Genomic DNA, 27,491 nt, shown 5'->3' with positions numbered 1-27,491 from the left:
AACTCAGTTACCAGATTGTCTCTGAGGCTCTGGGTTGCAGCTCTGGGCTGTGGATAACCTCACGGGAGCAGGCAACAGCCAAGAAAACAGATAAACATGCAATTACACCATGCCTAAAAACAGGGTGAGGGAAAGGTGGCAGCACCAGCCGGGGACACCCCTGGGCCAGGGGATAAGTTCCCATGGCCTGGGTGAAAGGCAGGGCAGGTATCCCGGGAGGAAGTATCCTGTATGCAGGTGTGAAGTCGGGGAGAGCAGGCCACCTGTGGTTTATGTCCTCAGGGGCCAGCAAGTAGGCTGGCAGCCCAATGGTGGGGCTGTCCTGGCCCCAGCTCCCCCCAGGGCCACCAAGGCAGAGACCTCGAGAGAGTGATATCTCACACTTTTGGGCTGTGACTTGTACCCTCTAATATTTACTGCCGTTTTAAAAATAAATTCATTTATTTTAAACCCAAGTGCTTTCCTATCTCATCTGAGCAATAAAATATGTGAAATCACAGGTAAGTGGTATATGCTTTTTGGTTTTTTTGAATCATTTTTTATTTTTCAATTATAGTTGCCATACAATATTATACTAGTTTCAGGTGTACACCCCAGTGATTTCTTGCTCCCTCTCTTCTCCTTCTGGCACCTCCATGATGCAAATGTTGGTACGCTTAAAGTTGTCCCAGAGGCTCCTTATACTATCTTTATAATTTTGGATTCTTTTTTCTTTTTGCTCTTCTGATTAGGTGATTTTTGCTTCCTCCTATTCCAAATCGCTGATTTGATTCTTGGCATCTTCTCTCTACTGTTGACTCCCTGTAAGTTATTCTTCATTTCAGTTAGTGCCGCCTTCATTTCTGACCAGTCCTTTTTTATGTTGTTGATGTTTTCCCTAAGTTTCTTGAAGTTCTCAGTAAGTAACCATTGTTTTAAACTCTGTATCTGATAGTTTGCTTGCTTCCATGTCACTTAGTTCTTTTTCTAGAGTTTTGTTCTTTTCTTTCATTGGTGACATGTTTCTTTGTCTCCACATTTTGGTTGTTTCCCTGTGTTTATTTCTCTGTATTAGGTAGAAATGCCATGTCTCCTGGAATTGGTACAGTGGCCGTGTGTAGTAGGTGTCCTGTAGGGCCCAGTGGCTCAGCCTCCTCATTCACCTGAGCTGGGCACTCTAGGTACACCCCTGTGTGGGCTGTGTGCACAGTCTTGTTGCAGTTGGGCTTAACTGCTGTTGGCATCACCAGGAGGAATTGACCTGTAGTCCAATCGGCTGTGAGGACCGGTTGTGACAGAGGAGGAGCTGTTATGCAGGAGCTGATTCTATGGAGTAGCACTTGCTTCAGTGGGGCTTTGGTGCTCACCGAGTTCACCCCTTGAGTGTGTCGCTTGTGGATGTATAGAGCTGTAATCTGGAATGCTCTGAAGCTGACCATTGGGTGCACTGGCTCTGACCACCCAGCACGAGCTACAAAGCAATCTGCAGATGGCTGCTACTTGTGTTGGGCTTGGAGGTGCCCAGGAGAGGCCAATCTGTGAACCAGGCTGGCTGCTGCTAGTGCTGGGCCCAGAGCTACTTACTGAGAGGTATGTGCATGCTGATGCCAGCTGCTGCTTGTTGGAGAGATTTTAGGAAAATCTGAAGCTTGAGCCAGGACAGGCCATTCATATAGAAAAACCACTGGAAACAGTGTGGGTGGCCTGCAAATTTGGGTGGGGCAGGGTCTCAGAATCACCAAGGCAGGGCAAACAGTGTGAGCCAGGTTGATGGAGACTCAGATATGGCACCTGCCTGTGAGCTTTGTGGTTGGGAGGGCTCAGCAAAGGAACAATGACCTCTGCCAGCACTTTTGTCCCAGAGAAAGCTGCCTCCACAGCTCTTGCCCTGATGCCAACAATTTAGTTCCTCCCGTATGTCCCTGGTTCTTTCCAAGCTCCTGCCCCAGCGTGGAGCTCAGAGGCAGTGAGTCTGAGTAAGTCCATCAGCAGTCTCCGTGTCACTCAGCCACAATCCCCACTGGTTTTTACAGCCCCAAGTTACAGGGACTTCTCTTCCCGGTACTAGAACTCTGGGCTGCCATCAGATCCATTCTGGTGTGGGATTGGGACCCCTTGCTCCTCATGGGGGAACTCCACCACCAAGATATCCTTCCAGATTAAAATAAAACGGCACACGTGGGTATCGGACTAACCCATTCCACACCTCCGCCCCTCATACCAGTCTCAATATGCTTTCTTCTTTAATTCTCTAGTTGTAGGGCTTCCATTCGGCCAGCTTTCAGGTGGTTCTGAATGATGGTGGTTCTGTAGTCGAGTTGTACTAGTAATTTTAATGTGGCTGTGGGAGGAGGCAAGCACCTAGGTTAACCTAGGACACCATCTTGCCCTCTTTTGGTACAAGCTTTTTCTTTTTTCTAATTCACATTTAAAATAAAGGCATTGTTATTAAAACAAGTAGTCCTTAGGAGTCCTCTGGCCACTGCTACCACTCAAGACATGCCCCTTCCCCCTCCTATTTCTCCCCCTTACCCCCGCAGGCCTGAGGAAGAGCCCGCTGGGCAGGGGCTGAGGGTAAAATCTTGTGAACAGGCAGCTCAGGGAGGGCAAGGCACTCCAACACTCACAGCTTTCCTGTCACAGAGCCAAGAAAGTTATCATTCCCAGACGACAGCTGAACGCTGCTATCCGGCTCCTCACAGCATTTATAAACACTATCTTTAAAGAGGGAAGGTGCACAAATCCCTCCAAACCAGTGTCTTTAAGGGGCCTTTGCTCTTTTAAAAGCCATGCTGGGCCCAATCAGTGTGGCTCAGTGGTTGAGCATCGGCCCATGAACTGGGAAGTCACGGTTCTATTCCCCACCAGGGCACATGCCCAGGTTGCAAGCTCAATCCCCAGGAGAGGGCATGCAGGAGGCAGCCAATCAATGATTCTCATCATTGATGTTTCTATCTCTATCTCCCTCTCCCTTCCTCTCTCTGAAATCAATAAAAACATATTTAATAAATAGAAATATTCTTAAAAATAATGAAAGCCATGGGTCATGGACCCCTGTTCTTCCCTCAAAAGGTAGAGTCACCCTGAGCCAGCCAGTGGGCTGGCCCACCTGCCCTCTATAGGAGACTGTACACATGGGAGCTGGGATCTAGACTGCTCTGTCATAAGTTTGTATAGTTAAAAAGGACGTCATCTCCAGCATTCTGTAAATGTTGACATTACTTTAATGCTCTGAAACAGTTTCCAGGGCATCTGATAGTCTCTCTGGCCGTTTTGCAAACAAGTGAATGAAACCACAGTCCAGACCCACATTTCCACCCCATAGACTTAATGGAACAGTTTTCCTGAAAGTCCGTATTGACCACCCGCCACACTTCTCTGCTATAAGACAGTGCTTATTGCAATTTCCATTTATTTCCTATGGTCACACAGCCCTGATGGTCAGCTTTTTCTGGATTGAGTTACCAAACAGATAACAAATGTGACTGAACATGCACCTCTCCCAACTGCTTCACACACCACCCACAGTGCACCTTATCATCATCAGAATGAGTCCAGGCCAGCATTGCTCCTCTCACCCTGGGCTCACGTCACGTCAGCCCATAGGCGGGGTGAGGGAGCAAATCACACCACGTCGCAGAGCTGTCTAGACTCAATCTGAGTGTGTCCCCAACCACAAGGAAGCACCATCAGGGCCTCCTCAGGCTCCATGAACATAGTGCAGGCTGTCAGCCCATCCACGGTGACCCATCCCCAGGCTTTCACTGGGGTCAGGGCAGGGTCGGCCATGAAGTGAGATTCAGGGTGGGTGGGGGGTGCCCCTGCCTGGTGACCAGAGAGACCCCATCCCTGGCATGAGCACAGCAGGACAGTTTTGAGGTAGGCCCTCTGTGCTGGACATCGCAGGATGAAGGTCTCTCTCCATCCCCCACCCGAGCCATGGGTCGTGGTCAAACTGCAGGCCTCCCATCTCAGGCCTGCCCAACACCTCACCATGGGGCACAGACAAGGCCATTGCTGGAAGCCACAGAGCGGGGATGGGCTAAGGAGGAGCCAAGAGTAGGGTGGAGAGGCTGCCAAGTCTATGGAGCTGGCAGTCTGGGGGTGGGGAACATTTGTTCAGAGACACGGCCACAGGCCACGAGCACCCCGAGGGGCAGGAGCAGACTGGGCAGGCCCTCCACCCCACAAAACTTGCCCCAGGGACCGCAGGCCTCACACGGGCCATGGGAAGACCTGAACCAGATGCAAAGGCAGTCCAGGGCAGGGACAGAGTCACAGCAGAGTCAGTTTCTTCAAGGCCTCTCGGGTGGGATGAGGGAAACCTCGAGGCCAGGGCAGCAGACACCACACAGGACCAGGGCATCACGGAGGGCTTGGCTTTTCTCACATCAGCTCTAACCCCAGTGAGCCAGAGCAGTAGGCCATCAAGTGTGAAATGCAGGCGAGAGCCAGCAAGAGCATGTGCACTGGCCACTCCCCCTGGGATGACCAGGACACCGAGTCTCCCCAGCAAGAACATCAGCACTCACCCAAGATGGCCCTGAAGCACAGCACACAAAGGCTGGGTGGGCAGTGGCCACTCCTGCAGCTGACCACACCACGTGTCTGATTGCCAGGAAGGGCCATGCCACCCCAGGCCCTGGGGACCCCTAAAGACAGATGTGGACACACTATGGACAGAGGATCATGCTTGTAGGGAGAGGTGGGGCAGGAGAGTCAATACCCCACACCCCCAGGTCAACTCTTTGGGGTGGGGCCAGTCAAAAGGCATCTGCCTAAAGGCTGGGGAACCTCAAATTAGCAAGGTCCTTATGACAATCTGCTAAATTCTGTGGACCCTCCCCCAGAAAGCACACCTCCCTCCCCCGCACACAACCCACCCCAGTGAAAGCTCAGACCCGCAGCTCCAGTGCTCGGGATCAAAGAGGCGGGGGACCTGGTGCCTCTGGCTGCAGAAGGCCTTGTCTGCCAAGCCCTCTGAGTCCCACATTAAGTCACCTAGAAGTCACCTAGAACTCACTCTTCTGTTCAGAGGCCCTGGGCAGCCTGAGCCACCCTACCACCAGACCTAAGATGACCTCAGAGACCAAAGAGCCTCAGGCCAGTGTCGACTGAGTGGAGATGCTGCCAGAACTGAACATCCACGATGTCTCCTGGGCCAGGCACTGTGCCAGAGTATGTGGTAGGGGCTGGGGCATCAACAGATAAACCAGCCCATGTGGTCAGGGCCACAAAGGGCAACAGAGGCCCAGGGCAGGTGAGGTAAGGCTCTGCAGCTCACATCTGGCCCAACCGTGTGAACTAACTTCTTGGTTCTTCCCCAAGTTGGCAGCAAGAGCCTTGGGGCCACAGTCCGAACCAGACAGCAGTCACACAGTGCCCACGCATGTGCTGAGACACCAGCTCCATGTCTGACTCTGCACTCAGCACATTCTCCCCTAGAGTTCTGTAGTCCAAGACAGTAGCTATGAGCACTTCACATGCACTAGTCCGCACGAAGATACACACTAGACTTCGACTTTCACAAGACAGGGCTGTCTCAGTGTCAGCACTAGGCACTGGACTGGAAGCTGAGATGCTGGACAAAACTTCCCACTCTGACAGGGCCTCCTGAGTAATGCCCAGGCTTTTACTCTAGTCCAGGAGATAAGACCAAACAGCAGAAAACAAAGAGGAAAAACCAGACAATAGCAACAAACCCCCAGAGGATCCAAATATTGTAGTTAACAGACACAGACTGTACATTACTGTGATCAGTGTGGTCAAGAAAATAGAGAGCAAGATGGACAAGTTTACCAGAACTGACATCTGTGAAATAAGAATAAAATTAGCCCAGCCAGGGTGACTCAGTGGTAGAGCATCGTCCCATGCACCAGGAGGTCACGGTTCGATTCCCAGTCAGGGCACATGCCCGGGTTGTGGTTCAATCCCCAGTAGGGGGCATACAGGAGGCAGCCGATCAATGTTTCTCTATCATTAATGTTTCTCTCTCTCTCCCTGAAATCAATAAAAACTTTTTTTAATTTTTTAAAGAATCAAATGAAAGCTAGAACTAAGAAATGAAACTCAATATATGAGTTTAACAGAAGATTAGACATAGCTGAAGACAGGATCAGCAAACTGGAAGACATGTCAGTAGAAAATATACAAAGTGAAACATGGAGAGACGAATGAATGGAAAACATGGGAAAGAAGATTAAAAAAAACTTATAGAACACAGTGAAAAAGTCCAACCCATGTATAAATGGATTTTTGGAAGAAGAGGGCATAAAAAATAGAACAAATGCAAAATTTAAAATAATGCCCCTACGTTTTGCAAAACTGAAATTCAAGATGTGTTATAAACCCCAAGCAAGTTAAATACAAAAAACAACAACAACAAAAAACACCACACCCACACCAAGCCACATTACAATAAAAAACAAACAAAAAACCTCCTGAAGCCCTGGCTGGTTTGGCTCAGTGGATAGAGCGTCAGCCTGCGGACTCAGGGGTCCCGGGTTCGATTCCGGTCAAGGGCATGTACCTTGGTTGCGGGCACATCCCCTGTGGAGGGTGTGCAGGAGGCAGCTGATTGATGTTTCTCTCACATCAATGTTTCTGGCTCTCTATCCCTTTCCCTTCCCTTCCTCTCTGTAAAAAACCAATAAAATATATTAAAAAAAAAAAAAAAAAAAAAAAAACCCTCCTGAAAACTGAAAACGCAGCCCTAACCGGTTTGGCTCAGTGGATAGAGCGTCAGCCTGCAGACTCAAGGGTCCCAGGTTCAATTCCGGTCAAGGGCACGTACCTTGGTTACCCGCACATACCCAGTAGGGAGTGTGCAGGAGGCAGCTGATCGATGTTTCTCTCTCATGGATGTTTCTAACTCTCTATCCCTCTCCCTTCCTCTCTGTAAAAAATCAATAAAATATATATATTTTTAAAAAACTGAAAACGCAAAGAAAGTGTTGGACATAGTATGACAAAAGGCAGGCAGAGGGGATAGGGGTGGAAAGAGTTCAATGTTCTAAGACCTATGAGTTTTTATCAGACTTTAATAATCAAGGATACATGCTGTAATCTCTAGTGGAACCATTAAAAAAATTGTAAAAGAATGCCTAACAAGCTTTCTAAGTGCAAGCTCTAAACTGCCCAAAGCCTGGAGCTCCAAGAATGGTTTGTCCAATTACTGGGCAGACACATCTGAGACCACACCTCAGTTGTTAAAATCACTACTATGTGGATACACAGTATACAGTGAAATAATGACCAAAAATTACAAATACACAGTGAAATGAGCATGCCACCCAGTGACCCTGCTCTCTGTCATCCTCCATGCTACCTTCTCCAGTTGTCCCGCCTTACAGCGGCAGGTCTCCCAGGGTATGCCCATGCAGAAGCACAACCACCCTTGCTGCCCTGATCATCCATGGGAAGATGGCATGTTTGTCCTTCCCTAAAATCAGAACAGAAGCCCAAATCCAACTCAGAGCCAGTGCGCTGTGGGGCTCCCTTCCTGAAGCTGTGTTTGCTCCCCAGGTGATGGTAAAGCCTCCCGCCATCTCATGGCTGAGACCTACAAAAGCTATCTGGCATCCCACAGGGGCTTCTCCACCTCCACCTGTGATGGCTCATCTCCAACAGATGCGAACAACCCAAGGCCCAGGGGCAACTCTGAGGTATGGCACCATGTGTACTCAAGGTTGGGAGAGCTGGAGTGGGGAGGCGGGTGAGGAATGCCCCCTCCTCAACATCCTCATCTCTCTCTCCCTCAGGCAAACATATAATGGCCATGACCTATGAACAGCCACATGCCAAGCCCACAAAGATGACCCTGAGACAAGACCTCTGCCCCTGGTGCTCATCCTTAAAAGCCATGCACATGCATGCTGCCCATTTACAAAGAGGAAGCTAAGGCTCAGAGAGGCTCAACAACCCCAAGTGCAGGTCAGATGTGACCCCCAGCCAGCCTGGCTCTTTCTGCCTCTAGATGTGTGGGGGCCTGAGTGTCCCAAACTGTAGGAGACAACAGGGGAGGGGGCGATATGGGGGCCTGACTGAAGCAAGCAGGTCTCTATCAGACAGAGTGACAGGGAGGGGCCAGCCCCTCTGGACACTGGCCTGCTGATGCCCGTGCTGTGACCACACCAGGCAGGTACGCTGCACCAAGCACAGCATCGGAAGCAGCTCTACCACCTACAGCCAGTGCCCCCTTATCGCACCTTCCAGCAGCTGGTCTGCTGAAACCCCGCAGACTCAGCTGGGAAGGAAATCCCTTTCCTTTGTAGGCCCCTGCAGGGTCTGGGGAAGCCCCACAACTGATGGATGAGAGCAAATTAGCAAATGAAGGAGTGAATGAATGAAGGGGCAAGTGAATAAAGGAATGAAAAGTGAGATAGATAACTGAGATAAGTGAGGGACTGGAGGCTGCACAACAGCCAGGGAGAAACCAGCATGTCGCGAAGGCCCAACCTAAAAAAGCCCCATGTCACACAGTACATAGAACACCATGCCATGTGCCACATGCCACACATCAATCACACATCATGTCACAGCACGCAGGCTGTACATGATGTCACTCGCACATCGCATCACCTCAGCTATGGTTGTGCCTCTCCCTTTTTTCTGTAAGATTGGGGTGATTTCCATTTATTCTTTCCTGTCCACATCTTCCAAACAGCACATCCGGAAGAGGTAGAGAAGTACCTACCAGTGACCAAGGAAGACTTACAAATGGCAGAGTGAGGACCTTACCTCATGTCCACCGGACAGGTGAAGGGCAAGCATCTGCTGAGCCCCCACCACCACCTCAGGCCCCCCAGGAAGATAGCCTCCTGGGATCTGTCCCCCAGGGAACTCATTCCTCATCACACCCCTCATGCATCCGTGTATCCCCTAAACCAGTGGTCGGCAAACCGCGGCTCCGCTCTGTTGACTAATGAGTTTGCCGACCACTGTCATATACTACCCTTTACCTCTTTGCACACAATATGCCACAATTGCCTAATCCTCTCAGCTTCCAACTACACGGTAACATTTAGTCTAGTCCAGCGGTTGGCAAGCTCATTAATCAACAGAGCGGCAAACCGCGGCTCGCGAGCCGCTGTTTGCCGACCACTGCCCTAAACCAATCACCACAGAAGGACAGGGCATATCTGTCCTATCCCTGCACAAACAGAAAAGGGATACAATGGTATACTGGGCTCCCAGGCCTAGGGCCTGCCCCCACCCAGCATCCCTGAGACAGAGGGACCCTCCCAGGCCTGAGGCCTGCTCCCACCAGCATCCCTGAGACAGAGGGACCCTCCCAGGCCTGAGGCCTGCCCCCACTCAGCATCCCTGAGACAGAGGGACCCTCCCAGGCCTGAGGCCTGCCCCCACCCAGCATCCCTGAGACAGAGGGACCCTCCCAGGCCTGAGGCCTGCCCCCACTCAGCATCCCTGAGACAGAGGGACCCTCCCAGGCCTGAGGCCTGCCCCCACCCAGCATCCCTGAGACAGAGGGACCCTCCCAGGCCTGAGGCCTGCCCCCACCCAGCATCCCTGAGACAGAGGGACCCTCCCAGGCCTGAGGCCTGCCCCCACTCAGCATCCCTGAGACAGAGGGACCCTCCCAGGCCTAAGGCCTGCCCCCACTCAGCATCCCTGAGACAGAGGGACCCTCCCAGGCCTGAGGCCTGCCCCCACCCAGCATCCCTGAGACAGAGGGACCCTCCCAGGCCTAAGGCCTGCCCCCACTCAGCATCCCTGAGACAGAGGGACCCTCCCAGGCCTGAGGCCTGCCCCCACCCAGCATCCCTGAGACAGAGGGACCCTCCCAGGCCTAGGGCCTGCCCTGACTCAGCATCCCTGAGACAGAGGGACCCTCCCAGGCCTGAGGCCTGCTCCCACCAGCATCCCTGAGACAGAGGGACCCTCCCAGGCCTGAGGCCTGCCCCCACTCAGCATCCCCCATACAGGAGGACCATCCCAGGCCCAGGGCCTGCCTGCCTGTCACCTGCTCAGCTGCCCAAGGACATGGACCTATGTCCTGGCTGCAGAATCCCCGGGAGCGAAGCTGGCGCAGGTGAAGCAGCACTTCAGGTGGCCAGTGGGTCTCGGGCAGTGTGGAGCACACATCACCCTGGCCCAGGAGGTTTGAAGGGACCTGGGTCCTCTGCCCACAAGGAGAGTGCCCACCTTGGCTCACCCATAGCAGGGCCGCTCGGAGGCAGCAGTCTTGCCCTCACAGGTGCCCAGCTCAGTCCTAGGCAGGAGGTACCCTCTCCCCCTCCAGCCCTCACAGGGCACCTCACCCCAGAGCCGCTTCCCTCCATGAGCACAAAGCCCCTCCTCCGTCCCCTGTGCCCCCTGAACCCACAGGTACCCACGATGCCCCAGCTCAGGACCTGAACAGCTGGCCCCATCGGCTTCCTCACCAGACACAGGGACCCTCCTTTCAGGGGCCGGCGCAGGCGTGGGCTAATGTCAAGGCAGGAGGTGCCTCTCCCAGCCGCCTGGCCATCCTGTCTTCCAGGGGGCGGGGGGCGCCTGTGGTCACTGCGCAGCTCTGTCCTGGGAGGGCTCCTCCTGAGCAACACCCCGGCCTTTAGCCCCGGCCTGAGGGTGGGCCTGAGGATGCATGGGAGCACTGCTGACGGTGGGGACAGAAGGGGCGCTCTGCCCTGTAAACACCTGCTCCCTCGCCTGTTTTCAAAATATTCCTCAGGAGCCAAGTCAAGAGAGCAGCAGAGGAGCACCCTCGTCTGTCTTGCATGCACCGCACCCTCGGGCTCCCGGGAGCCCTCCAAGGCCTCGCTGATGGTGTCTGGATGCCCTGGACACATAGTTATCGTCACAAGGAAAAGCACAATCCCAAGGCACCTGCGGGATGACGAGGCTGTGCAGGCCACAGGGCCGTTAGGAGCGGGCGAGGTGGGACGCCAGGCTGGGCTTTACTAGTAAGCCACCCTCGCCAGAGTGAGGGCGAGAAAAGGGCTGTGTTCAGGGCGGAGGGGGTGTGTGTGGTGACCTTTTCTTCCTGCCTGGTGTCTCCAGTTCTCTGCAGTCTGCTTACCATCATAACTAAAGCGGAAAGCGCACAACCACGTGCCGGCTGTGCCCGGGCAGCACTGTGGGGCCAGAGGCTCTCCCCCGACAGAGGGTGGCAGCCCCCAGTTGCCTCAAGTGCCACCTTTGGTGTCTGTTCTGTAAGTGGCTTCGGGGTTTGCACCAAACATGCTCACTGGATACAGAATCCCAATACTGTAAAACCCACAAGCCTCCGACCACATGCCCCAGGGGCTCTCCTAGCAGTCAGAGAGGGTGGCCTGGCCCCTGGACTGTGCTGCGTGGCAGAGCCCATCTCAGGAGCTGCTGAGAACAGGCAGGTGACCCCCAGGGGTCATGGGGGGTGATCCACGTCTGAGGGCGTAAGAAAAAGATAAACATGGCCCGGCCGCGTGGCTCAGCGGATGAACATCAACCTATGAACCAGGAGGTCACGGTTCGATTCCCGGTCAGGGCACATGCCAGGTTTCAGACTAGATCCCCAGTGAGGGGCGTGCAGGAGGCGGTCAATCAATGATTCTCTCTCATCATTGATGTTTCTCTCTTTCTCTCCCTCTCCCTTCCTCTCTGAAATAATCTATAAAAATAAAAAGCGTAACATGCTAATTAGACCAGACGTCCTACGAGGGAAGCCCAGGTCCCTGGTGCCAGAGGGAAGCTGGTACCAGCAGCCAGGGGAAGGAAGACCTGCTCTTGCACAAATTTCGTGCATCGGGCCGCTAGTTTAAAATTTTTTTTTTAATTTTTTAAAAAAGAAAAGGTAAACATGGGAGACTCCTGATAGTACCTGAGGGTGGGACGAGGTTTGTTAGTCATTGTCTCCACTTCCTGGCCTATTGGAAGGGCCAAGCTGACGTCAGAAATAACAACGCTGGGGTTCTGGCCCTCAGCCCACTTCTGGCGCAGCTCACCTGGCCCCAATGTGGACGCACCAGGCATGACCCTATGGGGCGGCCACGCCAGGCACAGGCACTATGGGCAGCCCTATGGACTCCTACGAGAGGCCATCACCCCAGCAGGTGAAGAGACGGGCAGGGAGTGGCGCTTGGCAACCTCTAGGGACTGGCACTCAGCTGCCTTCACAACCTTCCCCAAGAAAACGAGGGGAGGGCTGTGAGAGACCAGAGCTGCACTAGCTGAACTTCCTGTTCCCCTCCTGCTGGCGGCAGGCGGCAGGCGCCCTGAGGACCGTCCCCGGCACCCACTCCTCGAGGGACGGCCTCGGCCACAACGCTGGCTCACAGGATAACCACCCCCTGGCCCCTGCCTAGTAGTTGCCACCTCCCTGGTGCTCCAATGAAGGACACCTAGGAATTCACCCGCTCCCAGCCAACACCCAGGTGTGCCGAGCCAGACAGCGTCTTCTGGGCATCCTGGTGGCATCCTTGCAAGGGGTGAGGCGGGTCACAGCAGGTGCAAACACTGGCTAACATGGCTGCTCCTAGCTGCCAGGACAAGAATGAGTTGGGGAAGCAGCCCTGGCATCCAAAAAAAGGGGGCCCACACAGTAGGGGAAGGAGTGATGGACACCATGCCCCGTGGGCCGCGGAGGCAGGACCCTCTGTGTCCTTAGTCACACCACAAGCAGGGGCGTGACTGCCCAGCGCATGTGAAGCTCCACGCGGGTCTCCGTGGGGCCTGGGTGCTGCCGGTGAGCTGTATTCTGGCCACCAGCTTGGGCTCAGTGGCTTATCAGGGCCCCCATTCCAGACTCCCCGCTTGGGATCCTGTCACTGACCAAAACCCCAATGCAATCAGTGACCCACATTATCTGCTGCCCCAGATGCTGCACAAAGTAGTCGGTGCCTCTGTCCTGTCCACGGACCCTGGGGGAGGGGCCACATCTAAGGAACTCACAGAGAAGAGGGGAGACCCGCAGGCAAGGTACTCCCAGAGCAAAGGCTTCCTTGCACACTGCCCTGAGCTCTTCCTGTGCTCACTCAAAAAGTAGAAGTCAACACCAAAGATAAAGTAAAATAAAATCTGCGGTGCCAAAAATACCTCCCCATGGGGTGAGGAGCAATGCCAGCCTCCACAACAGCAGTGGTTGCTATGGATACGGGCTCTAGCCAGCAGGAGGTTGGGGACTGCAGAGACAGGTGAGGGAGAGGGGACAGAAATGGGGAAGGAAATAGAGATGCACAGACCAAAGGTGGAGGGAGAGGCAGAGACAGGGGAGAAGGACAGACACTGAGGCAGAGACTGGGGAAGGGGGACAGGGATGGGGTAGATATGGGGAGAGGGGAACAAAGATGGGGAGGATGGCTGAGGTGTGGGCAGAGATATGTACACTGGTGGTGGGGGAGGGGCACAGATGGGGCGGGGGACAAAGCAGTGATGGGGAAGAAGGACAGAGATGGCGGCACAGAGAAGTGCTGGCAGGAGCAGGAGAGACTGTCAGTGAATAGGAAAGGTGCCTGGCCCTCTGCCCGGTCACTGGTACCTTTGACCAGGTAACGCTGACCTACACATAGATTCTGGAGCGGGGCAAGTGCTGAGTACTAACGTTTGTACCAGGAGGAAACAGCATCTCCCACAAACATGAACACATTCTGATGTGAGCGCCACGGGTCAGACATGTTCCAATACTCCAGCTCCCCTCACTAACACCATCACCGCCGCAGGCTTCTCTCTGCTGTGGGGGTAGCTGGACCACCCTCAGCCCGGCCTGCCCCTGGACACCACCAGGCAGGGCGATGGTGCCGAGGAAGAGCCACGCGGATGCAGGCCCCCCTCCCCGCTCCCTGCCGCCACGCCCCTAGCCCTGGCACACAGGGCTCTGTGACGGTGGACAGGGTAGGTGTGCCCCTCGTCCCCAAGCCCAGAGGCCAGGCCTCAGGCAGGAACTTTCAGGACAGAACCCTGAGTCCTCCTGCACCCAGTCCCGGTCCAGCCACACCTGCCAGGGGCTCTGCGCAGAGTGCTCAGGCCCCTCCCTTCCCTGGGAAGCCGCCCCTCCCCGGGAGCCCTGGTGTGTTCTTCAGCACATATAGCCTTCAGAGGCCTCACTTCCTTCCACCACCCCTGCCAGGCCAGTGAGCCCGGACCAGGAGGCTCCTGACGGAGGGGTCCCCGCAGGGATCATGGCCACCTCTGGGTTAATGCTCCTGGCACCTTCCACACAGTGCCCAGGCCTCTGCTGCTGTTTTCATATCACCCACCAAGGCCTGCAATGGCCCTGGTACCACTGACCAGGCCCGAAGGTTAATACACCCCCGTGTAGCCTCAGGTGTGCCCTCCTCTCCAGCACTTACCCGGACACACCTCCACTCAGCCAGCTGTCCCAGAAACCTGACCTTGAGACCATGCCAGTTGCCACCAATGGCTGGCTCAAAGCTAGCCTTGTCCATGGTCCCCAGCGCTCCAGCACAGGCAGCTTCTCAGCCCCTGTCACTCCCGCAGCCCCTATCACTGTGGCCAGAGCATCCTGAGGAGGCATGTCTCAGGTGTGGCTGCCTCCTAGGGCTTTGTGGGGAGTGGGCCCCTTGTCCAGTTTCTAGACAGTACCAAGTTCCTTGGCATCTTCCGCCACTACATCTCCCCAAGACCCCGTGCCCTCCTATAAAGACCAGGCCCACCGTGCAACCCAGGGTCATCTTCCACCTCAAGGTCCTCGAGTCAACTGTGCCTGCAGTCCCCCCAGTGGGGCACGTGGCCACGGGCGCCTCCATCACCCAGCCATGCACCTGGCCATCCCCTGGGCCCTGGGCATGTGGCCACGGGTGCCTCTATCACCCAGCCCTGCACCTGGCCATACCCTGGGCCCTGGGCCTGGCCACGGGCGCCTCCATCACGCAGCCCTGCACCTGGCCATCCCCCAGGCCCTGGGCATGGGGCCACGGGCACCTCTATCACCCAGCCCTGCACCTGGCTATCCCCCGGGCCCTGGGCCTGGCCACGGGCGCCTCTATCACCCAGTCCTGCACCTGGCCATCCCCCGGGCCCTGGGCCTGGCCATGGGCGCCTCTATCACCCAGCCCTGAACCTGGCGTCCACTGGGCCCTGGGCCTGGCCACGGGCGCCTCTATCACCCAGCGCTGCACCTGGCGTCCACTGGGCCCTGGGCCTGGCCACAGGCACCTCTATCACCGAGCCCTGAACCTGGCCGTCCACTGGGCCCTGGGCATGTGGCCACGGCAGCTGCCCCCAGGCTCCCTGCCAGCCTCCCCAGGGCCAGGCAGCACCAGGCTTCACGCCATATGTCTAGGCAGTGCCGCCATCTCTTTTATTTTTTCTTTTCCTTCTGTAAGTGAAGAAGGAAGGTCTGAGTGGCCACACTGTCTGCATCCCCAGCTACCACAGCCCTCTGCCACTGCCCACCCAGGCCCTTGTCCAGTGGGCCAGGCCTGCGTCCCCTCCTGGCTGCCACACCTTTCCCTGGGCCACACCCCAACCCCCGGCTGGTACCCCAGTCCAGCTTTCACGCCCCAGCGGACACATCCACAAAGATGCTCACAGCTCAGACAGTGCCTCCACCGGGCCTCCACCAGTGCCTCCACCATGATCGGGGCTCTGAGCTCCAGGGGCACCAGCCAAGGCAGCCGACTGACTCCAGCCAGCGCAGCGGCAGGGCCCCAGGCCCCACAGCCCAGGGCTGCAGCAGAACTCAACAAGAGGAGGTCTGCACGGGCTGGCAAGGACCTGGAGAGCTTCCAGAGATCTGTGGCTGTCAGCAGGGCCATTCCTAATTATACTCAGTCTTTCAAAACTGGCTTGATCAGCCTCCGCCAAATAGTACCTGCCCCGCCCCGCCCACTGCACGTTCCCTTCCCAAAGAGAAAACACAACAGAAACCTTTTGTTGAAAGACCATCAGCCATAGAACATCCGCCTTCCCGGTTCCTGACCTGTCGTGGGAGGAAGCCTCTGCTGTCCGGCAGGGCCCGGGCCATGCCGCCAGCACCCCGGGCCTCCAAGGGCTCACCGTTCCCACCGCAGCACCCCTGGGCAGGCAGGCCTCTAAACTGACAAGCAACCCGGGACACCATGGCACACACAGCCTGTCCATGCAGCAGCCAGTGGGTGGGGAAGCCAGGGTCAGGCACCACGGCTGCCACACACAGGCCACAGGAGCAAGACCACACAGCGCGCCTGTAGCAGCCCAACCGAGCCCACCAGGGCCCACCACGGCCCACCAGTCCACTGGGCACTGACCCCTCTACTGTACTGTCAGGCGCCCAAACCAGATCTAGACCCCTGGCTCCTCTGAGGCCTCCCAAGATCCGGGGCCGAGGGTTTGTCCCAATGTGAGCCTGAAGGGTGCACCCCACTGCGACCTCTGGCCCAGCCCAGGAACAAGGGGCAGCAGGCGGGGCTGACTGCTCCACCTTGCCAGGCCTGGAAGGCCCGGCCCTGCTCCACACAAAAGGCCTGTCTCAGAAATGGCTGGAAAGGGCTCCAGAGGCCCCAGCTCGCCCTCCAGAACAGAGCAGCCTTTGTGTCTTATCGTCACTTCATCGCATACTCACAAAGGCGGGCGCCACTCCAGGCCTACCAGACCTGAGTCGGACACCAGCCAACACCTGCTTCCCGGCACCGTGAGGGGCAGGTGGACCGGCGGGGCCTGTGGGGCGGGTCTGCGTCCTTGTCACCTAGACATGAGCCCTGCAGGCTGCTGCCACCCACCTCGCTACTAGGACACAGACACCGAAAACAGCTCTGGGGTGCCGAGAGCAGGGAAGGGGCGCCCCGAGCCCATGCACCTCCGCACCCGCCCCTCCGCCAGGGATGCCAGAGTGGAAACTGCCAAGAATCCAACAACAGGTGGATGGACAACAGACTGTGGAGGTCCACATGGTGGCCAAGGGACCAACTGCCCACTGCTCAGCTGGGGCTGAGTCCCAAAGAACACCTCGACGTGCATGGCAGCAGGAAAGACTACACACTCATGAGACCCACGTGCAGGAAACAGGAGCTCCAGGGATCCACAGGCTGAAAGCAGCGTGCCTGCGGCCGGGCTGGGCAGCCCGCCTCCCTGCGAGGGCGCAGCACACCCACCACCGAGGCTCCAGCAGCTTCGCTCTAAAACAATAAAGTGCATGCCTCTGTCCTTCAGAGTCTTTTTATTGATTTCAGAGACAAGGGAGAGGGGGAGAGAGAGATGGGCTTGGGGGCTTGACCCCAAGTGGGGTCAGTGGGTCCACTGGCATCTCCAGGCAGAAAACCCCACCCACAGCCGGGAGCCAGAGGAGCAGGGCCCGGGGTGCCCCAGAATCTCTGCCCTACTCTGCATGATTCCAGATCACTGGTGGCACTACCATGCACGAACAGAGAAGCCACGAGGTTCTCCATCACCCTGTGGTCAAAACAGAACCCTCAGCTGCCCAGCCTGCCCTCCCCAGGGGACAAACCCCTCCCAGCATGAGCAGTCCCTCCCCCAAGTGGGGTGCAGGTTTGGGTCTGCTCGATGCCCACATGAGGCCCACAGTCCAGCCTCCATGCCTTCACCCGGAGTCCTCCTGAGCCCTCAAGCACCAGCTCAGGGGCTGTCCCAAGGAGACCCCTCTGCTCAGAACACACCTGCGAGCCGGACACAGGAAGACAGCCCCACGAGGCAGCCTTTACCCCAAAAGAGCCCAAATGACAAGCCAAGCCCTGCATCCTGTCAGGGGGTCAAACCATCCTGAAGCAAATGCTAGCTAGCACAGCTAACAAGCAGGTCACAGTGTGTAGCCAGGGTCAGGGGTGCTGTGTGTTCCCCAGGGCCCAAGGACATGCCGCCGCCAGATCATTCCATGGGGCCCCTAGACCTGGTCTCTCTGCTTATGCCTGTGGCCACCCCACCCCAGACCCCAGTTGCCTGCTCCCGGAGCAGGAGCACAGGTTGGCCCATGACACCCTGGAGGATGGAGAAAGGGGCTCCTCCAAGGGTCATTCAGGCGTAGAGGGGACCCTGCACTGACCCCCAACCCTCTTAAGTCCCAGCAGGTCAGTCCTGGTGTTGTATACAAAGGTTTTCCCAAAACCCAAGGAGACATCCCAGCATTGCACCCACTCTGCTCCCCATCCTCTCTCCTTTGCCCTTCAAGTTTGCAATGATTCTTCCAAAAATGAACTCACTCTCCTGCTTGAGCCCCTTAATTAAAAAGGAGAAATCCCTCTGAACCTGTGTGGGCAGGTGTCAGTGGTTTGCTCCGGCCAATTTGGCAGATGACTTTCTGGCTTGAAGACACAGCACAGCGGCCCTGCTCCCCTGGGGGCCCAGGGCCCTGGCCACAGGCCGCTGAGGAGACACACCCACGTCTTGCTAAAGGAGTCAGGCCTCCACAGTGCTGGAGGCTGGGCCCAGCTGCAGGGGCGGGGCTAGTGCTGAGCCCACCCTGAATTCACCCCCCCCCACCCTCCACCCTCCACCAGGGACAAGGGAGGCTGGTGGCCTCACTCACCCCTGCAGTGGGCTCACAATGAAGGTGGGGCCACATTAAGACTTTGCAAGAAAACCAAGAACATAAAAACAGGCACAGGCTGGTACCAAGTGAAGAGGCTGTCTCAGGAGATTCGGGCAGCTTTTTATAAGATTTAATTGGCTTTACCAAACAATGCATGAATTAGGCAGCATCCCTTCTAGCAACAAGAAGGGAACTCCCAGGGGTCGCACAAAATGAAAGGTTTTCGGGGGCAGCTTCCTTTTCAGGTTTCAGCATCTGTCACGTCTGTCACATTCCGAAGAACTTAAGTAGCTGGAAACATCCCCCCGTGAAGTGGCCTCCCCACCCACTGCCCGCCACCACCCCGACAGTCCCCGCTCACTGGGGGGTCCAGCGCTGGCACCTGGGGGACCTGGCCCACTCCTCCTTCTGTCCCCTTCCAGGATGAACAGGGGTGTGGGTGGACAAAAGCCCTTTGCGGGAGCAAGGCCTGAGGATGGCCCCTAGAGGTCGGGGTCCCCTGACAGCAGTCTCAGGGCAGGACCCCTTCTCCTGCAGAAGTCCATGCCACCAGCACCAGGAGCTCAGGGTACAACCAGCACCACGTGCAGCTTAATGCAGGTGGCATCCTGTGCAGGTGCGCTGGCGCAGGCAGGCAGGAGGCAGGCGTCCCAGGAGGCCCACATCTGCAGCAGCCTCCTAGCAGCACCCTCCTCGGCTAGGTCAGGTCCCAGCTCCACCAGACTGCCCATTAGGAGAGACCAGCATGATCTGATCTGTCTTCCCAAAATCCTGGATGATTCCAACAGGATCATCCCAGATGGAGGCCCAAGTCAGAGGTTGTGGGGCCAAGAAGAAGGCAAGGCGGCAAAAGATACAAAAATAATGATTAAAGTGGGGGGTGCTGTTCTAGATTAAAACTGCCATGAGCTCGGCTGGCCTGACTCAGTGGTTGAGCGTCAACCTATGAACCAGGAGGGCATGGTTGGATTCCCGGTCAGGGAATGTGCCTGGGTTGCAGGCTCAATCCCCAGGAGGGGGCATGCAGGAAGCAGCCAATTGACAATTCTCATCATTGATGTTTCTATCTCTCTCCCTCTCCATTCCTCTCTGAAATCAATTAAAATATCTTTTGTTTAAAAAACTGACATGAGAGCCAGAAGCAACACCCCATTACTGACTGTCCTGGATCCAGGCAGAAATGCCAAGCGCACGGGCACAGTCCATGTCAGACGCTGCTGCCGCCCCCTTCGCTTCGATGCGCACAGCTGTGTTTGTGGGCAAACGCCCTGTTCCTATAGGAGCTGCTGCTGGGGTGTTCAGGGCGAGGTGTAAATGGGCCAGAATAAAGCATATGCAGAGAGAGAGAAAAAGCAGGTGTGGCAAGCTCTTAAAAACTGGTAACACAACTTTCCTACATTTTTCAAAACAAAAAGTTGGTTGAGAAATAAAAACTGGATTGCTGGAGAGAAGAAAGCTCTGAGGAGGGAAGAGGAGAGCGGGAGATGGGGTCCCAGGATGGGAGGGAGTCACCTGCACAGCCTGGAGATGGAGGGGCAGGGCGGGGAGGACCCAGAAGCAGATGCCTCAGCCTCAGGGAGCGCTGGCACCTGCAAGACCTGGGGGGGATGAGGTACCCAAAACAGACGGCAGGTCAGCCCACCCTCCCAGCAAAACCCACTGTGCCCAGCCCCAGGGAACGGAACAGAACCTGCCTGGGCCTTTGAGCCTTTCCCAGAGCCCCCTGCAACCCCCTTCTAGCCAGAGAGACTGAGGATTACAGCCAACATTCTCCTTTGCAGGTTAAAGTATGACACCTACACCTAACCAGGCCCTTACTTCCTGCTTTAAGATGCGGTTGGGATTCCTCATGTGGCAGCCGTGCGCTGCCTGAGGCCTGAGAGAGGGGACAAACCAGCCAGGCTGAGAGCAGGGAGCCGTCTGTCCCTGCGGACACTGCCAGCGCCAGGGCCCTCCAGCGGCCATCTCCAAGTTTCACATTCTGGGGCGACCAAAGTTCTGCACTGCTTGGTCACGCGGCTTGTAGCTGAGACTGTTCCCAGCACACTGGCTGCTGAGCAGACACACAGCCAGGGAAGCGGGACAGAGGCAAGAGTGGGCGTGGGAGGGAGGACGGTCCTCCGTCGGAGTCAAGCAAGGGTCCAGGGCAGGGCCGATTTCCACGTCTAGCTCCAGGCACTCCAACCCCAGCACGCAACAGGGTCAAGACAAGCCCTGGGGGCATCTGCCTCCCAAAGGCACACCTCTCCCCAGGGCCCGTCCTATCCCATGGGAGCACAAAGGACAAGGTGGAAGGGCGCCTCCCACACCCACCCCTTCACGGCCTCACAACATGGCCAGCGTACAGACTCTGAAAAGTCCACCACAGCATCCTGCCCGGCCCCACACTCCCACGTCTTTCTGTAGCAACCCTGTGAACCGCTGAAAGGTGACAGCCAGGGGAATCCTAGTGTGCTGCCAGCTGCCTCTTGCTCTATGAGCTTAAATATGACCCACCTCCCCAGCACCCCTCACCTGGGAGAGGCCTGGAGCCTTGCAAGGTGGCTCTGAGGACCCGATGTGCTCAGAGCTTCCTTCTCGTGCTCTCCACCGGTGTCTCACCCACAGCCGAATGATGTCCAGGCTCAGACCTTCTGCCGAGGAGCATAGCCGTTGACAGACTACCAGGACTCGGGGGCACCAAATCCCTCACCCAGCGCCCCCATCACCCCACTGGCTCCTCTGCCCATGTGTCTTGGCAGGGCTCATGGCTTCCTTTCATTTCCAGAGCCACTGTGGAGACCTCACTCCTAAACCTTGGGACATTCACCCTGCTGGAGGTGAGGTGGGTGTGGTGACCCCCAACTGTTAGGAATCGTAATGTAAATATCTGTATTTTCCGATGGTCTTAGGCTCTACAGCAGCGGTTCTCAACCTGTGGGTCGTGACCCACAGGTTGAGAACCGCTAGCAGGGTCACCTAAGACCATCGGAAAACACAGATATTTACATTACGATTCCTAACAGTAGCAAAATTACAGCTATGAAGTAGCAACGAAAATAATTTTATGGTTGGGGGTCACCACAACATGAGGAACTGTATTAAAGGGTCGCGGCATTAGAAAGGTTGAGAACCACTGTATAGCAGGTGGCCTTTCAGACTTGCTTCTCTCACTCAGCACGTGCACGGGAGGTTCATCCGTGTCTTTCCGTGGTTTGACAGCTTTTTAAAAATCACAGAATATCCCCGGTCTGCGGGGACCGCAGTCTGTGTATCCGTCACTGCCGAGGACGCCCTGGTCGCGTCCAAGTTCTGGCAGCTGTGAATCAAGTGCTGTAAACATCCTGTGCGGGCTTTTTGTGTGGACAAAGTTTCCAGGTCCGTTGGGTAAACGCCAGGGAACGTGACTGCTGGATCGTGCGGTGTGTGTTATATAAGGAACTTCCACACTGCCTCCCACAGTGGCTGCGCCATCTGCGTTCCCATCAGCACGGAGCTCCGGGCTCACGTCGGCCAGCACGGGCTGCCAGGGCTCTGGTTTTCACGTCCTAATAGGCCTGTTGTTTCAACTTGCATTTTCCTGACAGCATGTGGCATTGCACACCTTTTCATATGTCCATTTGCTGTCTGAGTATCTTGTTTAATGAGGTGTCTAGTAAGGTCTTTGGCCCATTTTTTAATCAAACTGTGCGTTCTTATTGTTGCGTTTTAAGAGTTCTTTGTATATTCTGGGTAGCAGTCCATTATCAGGTCTGTGTTTGGCAAAGACCTTCTCCTAGTCTGTGTTTTGTCTTTCTATTCTCCCTTAGTGGCTCTGCAGAGCAGTTTTCCATTTTAATCAAGTTCACCTTACAGTTTTTCTTTCTCGCATTTTACTTCTGGTGTTGTATCTAAAAAGTCATCTCCAGCCAAAACCGGTTTGGTTCAGTGGATAGAGCGTCGGCCTGCGGACTGAAGGGTCCCGGGTTCGATTCCGGTCAAGGGCATGTACCTTGGTTGCGGGCACATCCCCAGTGGGAGGTGTGCAGGAGGCAGCTGATCGATGTTTCTCTCTCATCGATGTTTCTAGCTCTCTATCCCTCTCCCTTCCTCTCTGTAAAATATCAATAAAATATATTTAAAAAAAAAAAAAAGTCATCTCCATGCCAAAGGCCACCTAAGTTTTCTCCTGCTATCTTCTAAGAGTTTTAGAGTTCTGCGTTTTACAGGGAGGTCTGATCCATTACGAGCTAATTTTTGTGAAGGGAGGAAGTTCTGCATACATACCCCCTTTCTGCACGTGGGTGGCCAGCTGCTCCCGCCCTCCATGCCTCCCCAAAGGGCAGCTGACTCTATGATGTGGGTCCGTTTCTGGGCTCTCTAGTCTGTCCCAATGGATCTATTTACTATTCTGTCACCAATACACAGTCTTGAGCTTTTATTTTATTCTTTTCCAAAAATCTTTATATTATTAAAATGCTGGCATAATTAGGTGTAGAAATAGTCTTCTGGGCAATCTTAGAATTCAACCCTCCCAGGAACAGAGCCAGATTTGAAAACTTTTTGAAGCAGGAAAACACTCAGATCGCCCATGTCCCATGGGCTGTGCTTCTGTTCTGAACTGATCTCGCTGGGGCCTCTCTACCGACCCACAGCACCTCCACTTCCACCGTCTGTGGTCGAGGCAGATCTTCACCTGCTTCCTGGGGATCCCAGTTGCTGCCTCCACACACTTTCCTCATCTGCAGCGCTGAATGGGCGGGTGCCCCGTAGGCCTGCACAGAGGCCCGCACCAGCGGGGAGTGACAGGCAGGCCTGGCCCCTCCAGATCAGCTTCCTCTCCCTTCCACCTGTGCTTTTCAAAACTGTGTCCTCGAGGGGAGCACAGGGCGGGCGAGGACAGCTGCCCTGCAAGTGCCTGCCTGTGCTCAGCACACTCTCCAATCTCCACGCCCTGAAGCCTGGCTGGCACTGCCCTCACTGCAGACAGGTAAACTGAGGTGCCCCAAGGGAAGCTGTGGGGCTGGGGTCTGCATGTAGCAGGCCTCCTGCTTCTAGGGTGTTTGTGTGCCTGGTTACAGAGCTCCTGAACACCCCTACAGCCCCCGCAGGCAGATGCCAGCACCTGTCTGCCACTCAGCCGAGGGGGACCACAAAGGAGACCAGGCAGGTGGCCCACCCCTCTGCTGGGCCAGGTCAAGCTCTCTCCCACCAGTGACACTGGAGCTTGTGTCATCACCTTGGGCATCACCAGCTCTGGCCTGAAGCTGGCCCGAGCCACTGGCCCCACAAGATGCTCATGGTCACAGAGACCGCCAGTCCAGGCCGCCATGCAAGATGAGCAGCAGACGCAGGCAAGCCCACCAGCAAGCCCGCTGGCCCTTGGCCACAGGGCAGACTCCCCCCACACGGGCCCCACCCCATTCCTGCAGCTTCTCACAGACGCCTCTCGTGATGGGCCCTGCTCATGGTGGTACCCCAGATGAAACCAGAGCACACACTCAACAATGCCATACATCTGAGCCAATAAACCATACTGTACTGTGGAGCTCTGAGCACGGGGCCTGGTGCTACAAACTTCTGGAACATCTGCTCCCTCTCCTCTTAGCAATTCTTTTTCTCACCACCATCATGTCCGGACCCACAACCCACCAGCAACGCTCACCCACCTCAGAGTAAGCCCCCAGCCACCACCCAGAAACGGCACAGGGTGGGGAGGTACCCGCCAGCCCTCCCAAGGCGTGAGGCTGTCTGGGCCCAAGTCCTTCAGCGATTTGGCCCTGAATAAGGCTCAGCTGATGCCCACACAGCAGGGCCTCCAAGGTTGCCCAGAGGGCACACAGCCGGTCTCAGGAGTGCTTACTTCCAACAGGGAAGGAGCCAAGAGTGCCCGATGTGCCCACGATGGTGACCCCAGCCTGTCCATCTTCACAGACCACATCCCTCTCTCCAGCACCACCCGGGCAGGGGCACCCACGGCCTGCCCTGGCGGGCGGGAGCGGTCTTCACAGGCCTCCAGGTGGCTGGTACCAACCTGTCTCACCAACCAAACCAGAACCGTGGTATGTGACTTCACTTGGAAAAAACAAGCTCAGTGTTGGCATCCAACTGACTTCCAAACACAGCTCTCTCAACAAAACTAAGCTCTTAGGCGTTTAATAAAAATACCAAAGCAGGGCAACCACCTGCAAATTGACTGCAGCCCTTCTCAGGTCCTGCTACACGGGCGTGTACCATCCCCTCAGAACATCCCCCTCCCATCAGCTGCTGAGGGCTCCTAGGAAAGCAGGAGGGACTGGGGGGAGGGACCTCTCCACCTTGGCCAGGCTGCTGGTGAGGTGGGGTGGGCGCAGCCTGTCTATGAAAGGGGAGGGTGCACAGGCAGGAGGCGCCTGAGCTCAGGGCTAGCACAGTGCAGAAGCCATGGCCACAGGAGAGGCAGCTGGCCATCCTCTGAGGCCAGGGGGTGGACCGGCGCCGTCAGCATGGCCACATGCAGCACGTCCCCAGGCGCATCTCCCACATCTGAGGCACAGACAGGTGAACAGGACACAGCCGTCTGCCTGGCACAGGAGGTGGGGAACACGGTGCCTCTGTGGCTGCATCAAGGGGAGACCAGCAGGTCACACATTATCAGGTCCTATGGTCCCCACATTCGCAGGCTGCTCCCTAGCCTGAGCCCAGGCCATCCCACCCCCAGGAGCCAGCCACCTCCAGGCAGCAGAGTGTTGCAGGATGGCTTCATGATAGAACAGGGGAGACCCAGGGCCTGAGGAGTGGGGCTCGGCCTCTGGGTTACCCTGAAGGGGCGCTACAGTGCTTGGGTGAAGGTCAAGGACTGATGCCCCCATGAGGCAGAATGACCCCATGCTGGGCGTGAACCGGGACACACGGTGGGAAGCAAAGGCTCCAGGTGGGACCGCACAGGAGGCTGTGCCCAGTCCTGCAACAGCAGCTCAGAGCCTCCATGGGGAAGAGGTGCACAGGGGCCTAGGACTCTGAGAGAACGGTCGCCAGGTCCCCGAGGAAGACCTGGGAGAAGCAGGTGGGGCACCTCCAGCTAGGCTCTCACCTCAGCCGGTCTAGGCTGGCTTCATTTCCTCTCCTCAGGTCTCCCACCGGCTCGGCTCAGAAGTGCAGTAACCTGAGCAGCTGGGCCCAGTGCTCCAGACTGCCCCCACCCAGCAGCACAGAGCAGGACCAGCCCGCCTACCCGAGCACTGTCTGGTAAGAGGGGTCTGTGCGGGCCGGCGGTGGCCAAAGGAGATGTGGGAACCTGAGCCAGAGCGAGGGCAGCGATTCTGGGCATGCTTGCACTTCCTACATCACTAGCGTAATATGGTCTGAGGCCAGGAATAAACGTTCATTTGAAAGAAAAGAGATAGGAGTGATACTTTAAAATGGCTTCCCCGAGAAACCAGTGTCTTCTCTGGACATGTGGAGAGTTCAGGTGACGCCGCACTGCTCCCTCTGCAAAGCACTTCCAATACTAACGACGCCAAGGGGATCTGATGTCCTCCAAGTCACACTGTGAGATCCAGAAATGCGCACGGCCTTCCCTGGGCAGGAAACCCAGAAAAAGCAAGCAGGTGACACTATCTCAGTCCTGGGTTCCCCACAGGCGCCAAGAGGTGCCAACGCCCCCTCATGCAGAGGGTGAGAGAATTAAACAGACTCTGAGGGTGGGACTTCGGGTATTCCGATGCTGCTGGCCAGGCATCCTGAGACAAGGCAAGGCCCTGGGGGCAAGGAAGCCTCCTGGATAAAGCTCCCTGCGCTGAAGGCGGTGCCCCAGGTGACCCACCCTCCACGGGGAGGGAGCCTGACACCAAGCATCCACACTGTGAGCCCCTCTCCAGGCACAAAGCCAGAACGCCCCCCACTGCGCTCCCCATGCACAGCGGTCCTCGAGGCCTCACCTGGCACCCTACCCTCCACACTCATCTCCAGCCCTAAGTGGACAGCACCAGGCTGGGCCTCCTCCCATGATGCTGCCAGCTCCCTCCCCACCTATGCCCTCACCGCTGGCCTGAGTGGGGGTCCTCAACAAAGTGGGGGACAGCAGCCTCTGGGCAGTGAGGAGCAGGTTCTCAGCTGCCCTCAGCTGATCCCTCTCCCCCAGCAGAAGGTAGCGCTGCCCAACGCTGCCATGGCCCGAGGCAAACATCAGCAGAACCCTTAATGGGAGAGACACACGGTTCCCTGCTGGCCCGGGGCTCCCTGTAACGCCAGGCCAAGGCATGCACCAGGCACATGGAGGCCATCTCCAGCCTTTCCTCTACCACCCAAGTCCAGGGCCCTGGACAAGGCAGGCTCCACCTCTGAGCTCTGCTCAGGCCAGAGGCAGAACCACTTGCCTTGCCCTAAATGAAATGAGGGGGACAGCCTCCTCCTCCCGCCTGGGGTCACAGCACCTACAATGCCTCGGCCAGACCCCCTGTGCTCCACTGCTGTGGCCTCCCAGGGCTGCCTGCTGCAGCAGCCCCAGGCCTGCCACCTCCTGCCTGGGCATTACCTGTGGAGCACCGGGGTGCCCACTGCCACGCCAGAGGCCAGATCACTTGGCAGTGGGACTGCACAGCTACGCTCTAGAACCAGGAAGCCTCCTCCCCCTCTCTCCCACCTCTCATCCCTGATCTTCCCTCTCAGATCTTTGCTCCTCTCTGCATTCTCATGAGCAGTGATGCCCACTCACTCCCGTGCCATCTCCAGCACAGCACAGGCCCCGGCCACCTCTCAGCAGGGCCATGAAGGAGAGGGGCAGCTCTTTCGCCCGAGGACTCCCTGGGACACGCCTGCATTTCCACAGCAGGACCAAGGGGCTTCCCTCAGGAGGTCAACTCTGGATCCTTTGTCTCAGGAAAAAGGCTGAGGACAAGTCAGCACCATCAACCTAGCCCAGCGTGTGTGTGCTCTCCCCCCCCCTCTCTTACACACACACACACACACACACACACACACACACATCCAGCCAGAGCCTGGAGGACAGAGCAACCAAATCCCTTTCCTGAGCCAAAAGGCAGGCAGCCTGCAGTGTGGCAGTGGCCTGCGTCAAACCTGGAAGGCCCGGCTAGCTTTACGGGCACTGGGGTAGGCTTACACCACTGAGGCCGGCCTCATGCTGGACAGCTGC

General features: G+C 56.5%; 1 protein-coding gene across 20 annotated transcripts in view; it reads right to left on the bottom strand.

Annotated features, from left to right (window-relative positions):
• The window catches only part of WNK2 (WNK lysine deficient protein kinase 2), a 116,900-nt gene that overhangs the window by 87,471 nt on the left and 1,938 nt on the right, over window positions 1-27,491 (bottom strand). The gene's annotated exons all lie outside the window — the stretch shown is intronic.

The sequence above is a fragment of the Plecotus auritus genome (genome assembly GCF_963455305.1).
Source record: "Plecotus auritus genome assembly, chromosome: 5".
Lineage (NCBI taxonomy): Eukaryota > Metazoa > Chordata > Mammalia > Chiroptera > Vespertilionidae > Plecotus > Plecotus auritus.
This window is presented reverse-complemented; position numbering and strand designations above follow the sequence as displayed.